Source organism: Triturus cristatus, chromosome 6, assembly GCF_964204655.1.
Source record: "Triturus cristatus chromosome 6, aTriCri1.1, whole genome shotgun sequence".
In the NCBI taxonomy this organism is placed as follows: domain Eukaryota; kingdom Metazoa; phylum Chordata; class Amphibia; order Caudata; family Salamandridae; genus Triturus; species Triturus cristatus.
Genome location: NC_140589.1, coordinates 1,042,710,265 through 1,042,717,267, shown reverse-complemented (window position 1 = coordinate 1,042,717,267; position 7,003 = coordinate 1,042,710,265). Strand labels below are relative to the sequence as shown.

The 7,003-nt window shown below is 42.0% G+C and overlaps 1 pseudogene; it reads right to left on the bottom strand.

The window, feature by feature from the left end:
* Window positions 1-6,030: 6,030 nt before the first annotated feature.
* On the bottom strand, window positions 6,031-6,533 carry LOC146820958 (large ribosomal subunit protein uL23 pseudogene; annotated as a pseudogene).
* Between the last annotated feature and the right edge of the window lie 470 nt (window positions 6,534-7,003).

Here is a 7,003-nt window from a genome sequence, read left to right as displayed (position 1 = left end):
CGAATTGAGTGGGTGCCTGCGGAAATGGAATTTATTCCCATATGCACTTGCAAGGTGGTGTATTAAATTAAAGGAAATATGAACTGTAATTGTAGGTGCTCACCGAAATAGAGGCACAGGAACTCATGAGATATTGTCCATCCTGTGAATGCGTCTATAATTGATAGTTTTTAATTAAGGGTGCTCTGATACCGGTGGACATGATGGCCCCTACATATATATTGGTTGGTGTACAACCAATGGGCTATGGTATAAACACAGTGGAAAGAGACATCATGCCCATCTATCCCGAGAGTGAGGATGATCATAGTGCAAACAAAAGTGACATAGCCCAAGTCATAAGGGCTCACTGTCTTCAAAGTGTGTATGTTGGTAGTGACGCGATTAAACGTCTTGATCTTGGTGTGGCTATCAGATCACGTTATTCAATAAATGTGTTCGAGACTAACGGCATGACGTTTGGTAACTGCCTATATGACTAGTCGGGGAGATGTTTTTGCTATGTTCATCTATTTTCATCTATTTAACTGGCTCCAGGGTATACCGTCATTGAGTCCCTTCTCATGGGTTTTCAAACGATATACCCAGCGCTGTTCCCTGTCTAGAAGTCTCTTCTGCAGGTTCCCGATGCCATTGACTTTCTCAATTATTGTCCATCGTATATCTGTGTCTTTATGCTGTTTCTCCACGTAATGTGATGTTAGTCTAGTAGCCGTGATCATACGTCTGATCGTGCTTCTATGGTCACTTATCCGTATTTTGACTTTGCGGCTGGTCATGCCCACATAAGACAACTCGCAGGGGCACTTAATGAGGTAGATTACTGCTTCTGAATTACAGTTTGTGTGTGTCCTTTGTTCCCACGGAGTACGTAAGCCTAATTCGAGAGTCTTGGTGTGTCTAGTAAATTCACAGGCTACACATGATCCACATAGATAGTATCCAGTTACTGGCGGTGTATTCCATAATGTCATCTGAGCGTCATCCTTGGGTCTATATTTGTCTGTGTGGACTAGGGTGTCTCTCAAACTCTGATTTCTTCTGGAGGAGAACATGGGTTTCTCATATGTCAGCTCATTTGAGGTAAATATGGACCATTTTTAATTTATTATTTTCTTCACATCATTCGAAGATGAATTGAATGTAGTGACACAGATCATTTGTTGTGGCTGTTGTCTTTCTTGAGTTTCGAGGAGAGCCTCTCTAGGAGTATTTCGTGCTCTTTTCTTAACTTGTTCGATGATTTTGATAGGGTAGTTTTTTTCTTTGAGTTTATCTGTTAGTATTTGTGCTTCTTTTTTGTAATCTTGAAGTTCGGAGCAGTTCCTACGAATCCGTAGGAATTGTCCCACCGGAAGGTTCTCCCTAAGAGACCGTGGGTGCGCGCTGTCGAATCTCAACAGGCAGTTTCTGTCAGTAGGTTTTGTATAAAGAGAGCTACTCAGTGTGCCATCCTTTGCAATGATATTGATATCTAGAAATTGAATTGTTTTTCTATATTTGTTGATAGTGAACCGTAGGTGTGGATTTAATCCATCGATCCAGATAGTGAAGTTAGAAAGGCTCTGATCATCACCTTTCCATACCATAAAGATGTTGTCAATGTATCGGTACCATTTACAGATATTGTTGGTGTATGGGTTTGTATTCCATATGTGTAGGCTCTCAAAATGGCTCATGTATAGGCATGCTATACTAGGAGCAAATGTACTGCCCATAGATGTACCGTGGACTTGCCAATACAGTTGGTTCTCAAATTTAAAAAAATTCTCAGTCAATGCTAGTCGCATCAGATTGATGATCCAGTTGCTGGGGGCAGTCCATTGCCATTCTTCATTCTTAAGGAGTTCTTCAATGACCTCGATGCTTTCCGTCGGGGGTATACTGGTATATAACGCCTCTACATCTAGGCATACCAGGAAATATTCATTCGGGTCATACTCAATGTTGGTCAAGAGATTGAGGAGATGTTTAGTGTCCTGTACATACGACGTTATACGTCTAACCAGAGGATGTAGGAACCAGTCGGTAAATTGGAATAGAGGTTCCAGGATTAACCCGATCCCGGAGACAATCGGTCTACCTGGAGGGGGTGATTTCCCTTTATGGATCTTAGGAATGGTGTAGAACAATGGGGTTTGTTGTCTCTCTGTGTGTTCCAGCCTAATCTTTTGTGCAAATGTTGCAATTTAAATTATGTGAATGATTCATTCTGTAAAATGTGAGCAATGTTTCATACCCAATGGAACCATTGTAGCTTTTTTGCATACATACCCAGGTTCCGAGGGACACAGGGTTACCCCATTGTTATTATACATTCAATTGGGAACTGGGCCTACTCAACAGTCTTTCTGCTAATTTGCAAAGGCTAAGCAGAAGAAAGCTCGAAACGTTGTCAATAGTCGTGTTACAGGGAAAATAATGTTGTGTCCATTACCTAGACTTTTGGCAAACATCACTTTTAGTGATGTCAGGTGTAGTCATCAAGGTGCTTAGTTTGGACTTGCCTGTGCGTAAATGTAGAGTTCTGCTTAGGCAAGAGCATTAACCATGACACCCTACCGCACTCCCTTCACAAGCGCCACCGACTCTAAATAGTATAAATAGGTGTAAATCATCACAGGTGTAGTTACACATCCAACTGTGTGCACGTTACACCTAGAAGGCTGGTAAATGAAACCTTTCAGCACATTAATGAAAAACTTGCACACATCTGAAGAAACGTGTAAGTGGAAGCTGGCCACGAAATGAAACCAAAGTACATTTTAATTAGGAACCCGTATATGAGCAATTCATTTATTACATAAAGTGTTCACGCTTTGGCAATCGGCCTTTTTTTCTAACTTTTGAAACTTTTCCTTTCAAATGTATTTTCCTCTGTCATGACTCACTTGCAATTGCTTTTGTTATTATTGGGGTAACTGGTCCACTTGCTCAGATGTTTTACAGCATTGACGGATGCATATGCTGAGGTTGGGTGGTATGTGCAGGAAAGAAATGTACATTTTGTTCTGAATCCCCATTTTATTATGACTGAATTGGCGCCTTTCTCACACCCCTATGAATGACCAGAAGTCTGTTCTAAATTTAAATCTGAATTTTTAATATACTCACAAGAAGATTACATATGAATGCACCTCATCAATTTACACCAGCTTCATGCTTTCTGAATGAAAAGTAGAATAGTGGAAGCAATGTCTTTTTTTCAGGTTTGGCCTAGATTTACACCCGAACAAAACCTTTCTGAATCAGCTCCTAACTATTTAGCAAGTTTAGTACCTATCTTCATTTTGGGTTAATCATTTATTGCTGTTTTCATCATTTGTTTAATCCCCAGTCCTGCCCTATACTGTGCTATCACATCTCACCCTGCCTTTCTTACTTCTACTCAAGGATCCAATTTCGACTGATTATGCATTCAATTTTCTGAGTGTTGCAATGTTTATACTGTAGTACCGCTGGCATAAATCTAATATTAATGCCTAGCTCAGCGTCCATAATTCACAGAGATGTCATCTTTTGTCAAAATTAGAAAAGCTATCATTCTTGACAGCTTCAAGAAACATTTTTATACAGCATGATACTTTGTCAGTGATGTGGAAGCACTGAAACTCACCCTTTCCTTTGTAATTATAGGCATGGCTACTGGAATTATGAGGCAGGGGAGGACCAAATTATGTGACAAGGATCTGTAAATTATGCCACAAGAAAAGTCAAATTATGCAGAATAATGCTGCACATTTTGTTATAGTATTACTTTGGTATTTTGTCATTTCTGCGCTTATTAACACTGTCTGAGCATTGATTGCACCACATTAGTACCAGTTTATGTAACAGAAAGGTGACCCGCCAAACTTTGCAAAGGGCCTTCCATAGTGCAGCAACACGTGTCGCTGTTTTATTAGTAACATTTGAACTGTTTGAGCTAGAAATATTTTTTTGTATTCAAATCTGCAGATTATGCAGCAGATGGATTTATTTGGCAAATCGATAATTCCGTCGAAAACGTCACAACCGCAGAATGCCATAATTCCAGTGGCCCTGATTATAAAGCTTTAATTTAACAAGTGGCAGATGTTAAAGGTACATGTCCTGCGCTGACATCATATTCAAGTGTAAGGTTATCAGTAATTGATTGCTGTAAGATGTATGTAGCCAGGCACCAGTTCGGAGTACATTTTTCACAGTATGCCATCTTATTTCTCTTGTGCAATATTTTTGGGAAATTAATTAGAACAGTAGCTTTAGGCGACCTTGTCTTCTCAAGCAGTGGTCAGGGTTGATCTGTGGTGTGCCATGGCTTCTTCTTTGCCGTAGACATCTTCCTTGCACACGCCAATGCACTTAAGGTTTCCCTTGCTAAATTTGGCCCGTCTTTTATGTCGACTGCATCTCTTGTTTATATACATTGGTGAAGAGACCTTACTCCTTTTACTCGCTTATTGAAGAATCACACTGTCCTGAATTCAATGGGGCATCCTCGTCCAGGGAAGTACCTAAGCGTTCTCTTTGCTACTTTTGAGAACGTCTCAATTTTCAGTGTTGATGGCGTTGAACAAATAGGAAAACGTGATGGCACTCATCTTGTTTTATATAGTAGAGTAGATCTTTACATTAATACTATATCACTCACTAGTGCTCAAGGGGATGGGGGAATCTAGGGTCTGTTAAAGGCTCGGGGAGGGGGGCCCAATGCCACCCTCCCTTAAAACATATAACAACCCTAGGGGATGGTGTCCCCAGGGCTCTTGAGAGGCTTGGTGTTGGGGATGCTGCATGCCGCCTCAGCAAAAAAGGAGGATAAGGTCCCCAGGGCATTTGAGTGGCTCGAAGAGGGGATCCATACACCCTCTTCCCCTTTAAAAAAATGAAGATTCAGCCCAGGTGATGGGGTCCCCGGGGCCCTTGAAAGCCTTGAAAATGGGGCTGCATGCCTGCCTCTCCCCAAAAATAAATGTCAGCCCCAGGTAATGGGATCCCGCCACCGTTAGAATGCATTCGGAGGTGGGGTGCATCACCTCCTCAATCTCTAAAAAACCTTTTAAAAAACAAAGCGACTGTGAAATGAGCCGAGAGGCTACTCATTTCACATTCACTGCTACAGTTTGGGAGTGCCTCATAACGCCCTAAGGCTTATTTAAATAATAATATTTGTATTCCTGATGGTGCCCCTAAAAGGGCCAGGGCACTACCAACTTCTTTTTTTTATGTGGGGGCTTCAGAGAGTGCATGACCCCAGTTCAGCTTACCTAATGTTTTAAAGCACTGCAAGCCTCCTTGAGATTGGTTCTATGGCTGCACTTTGTTGTTTGAAAACTGGTAAATAAAGATCCAAAGACATGTTAATTCTTTTAAAAAATGCTTTATTGAAAATATTTTATGGCAATCACTTTTTATTAAACATTGCAATGTGAATTATGAAATGTATATTTGAGTATAAGTTATTGGGACTATTTTGACAACGACTATTGATCTGTTCTATGTTTGTTGATATGCAGACCCTTTGATAAAATTAATAGGCCCATCACTTTCTGTATTTTGACCCTTTGATAAATCCAGAAGGTCTGCCTCACCTAAAATGACACTATTTATATTGTTGCATGAGTCAGCTGTACGCAGCAGCAGAAGGTTGGGCACCCACGATGGTTGGGTGCAAGCCCTGCACCCAACCTCATGCAGTGCTTAGCCTTTGGCCGTGCATGGCATGAGGCTGGGCACCCATCAGGGGTCAGTCAAAAGGCCAGGGCCTGTACCCAACCCCATGCCGCACATGGTCAAAAGCTGTGCGCAGCAGCAGGTGTCTGGGCACCCGTAGGGGTTAGGTGCAGGCCCTGCTCACACCCTCATGCAGCACACATCCTTTGGCCATGTGTGGCATGACACTAGGCACCTATCACAAGGTATGCCCACATGCCATGCCTTGCACACAACTGCATGCTGTGCATGGCCAAAGGCTAAGTGCTGCAGGTGGGTAGGGTGCCCATGAGGGGACTAGATACAGGACCTGGCCACAGGCCGGGCCCTGTGAACTGTACCGGCGTCTACAGAGAAGGCTTAGATGATGCCAATTTTGTTGGCTACATCCAGTGCATCATAGTCTGGAGCTAGACGCACATAAGCCTTCTTCTCACCGTCTGGCCTGATCAGTGTGTTGACCTTGGCAACATCAATATCATAAAGCTTCTTTACAGCCTGTTTGATCTGGTGCTTGTTAGCCTTGACATCAACAATGAAGACCAGCATGTTGTTATCCTCAATCTTCTTCATGGCAGACTCCGTGGTAAGCGGGAACTTAATAATGGCATAATGGTCAAGTTTGTTCCTACGAGGAGCACTCTTCCTGGGATACTTCGGTTGCCTCCGTAACCTCAAGGTCCTCGGCCTCCTGAAAGTGGGGGCTGTCCTAATTTTCTTCTTTTTGTGACTGTGTACCCCCTTAAGAACAGCCTTTTTAGCTTTCAAAGCCTTGGACTTTGCTTCGGTTTTAACAGGGACAGCTTCCTTCTTGGCCTTCGGTGCCATGTTGGGGGGTAAAAGAGGCCCTGTGTCTAACCCCACGCTGCGTACAGCAGAAGGCCATGCACATCAGGTGGGTGGGCATCCGTGGCGATTTGGTGCAAGATCTGCGCCAAACCTCATGCCACTCACCGCGATGGACATCTTGATTTACATAAAAAAAAACATAGAATTTAATTGAAAAAAGACAAGGGTTAAAGTGATGTTACAGTAAGAAATTGTATGAATATGTAACATTACATTAAAAAAACCTTAGAAATTCATTGAAAAAAATCAAAGGTTTAATGCACTGTCATCAATTAAGACATTTCAGATATTGCAGTGATATTATCAATGATGTAATCAAACATATCATGAGGGATGTAATAGTGGAGTTAATTGGCAGTGCATGGCAAGGTCGCGCGTTACTTAAGGCATGAAATATAGTTACTTGAGACAAATATGACTGGTGAATTTCAGTGGTTTTCTGAATTTAAAATTATATGTT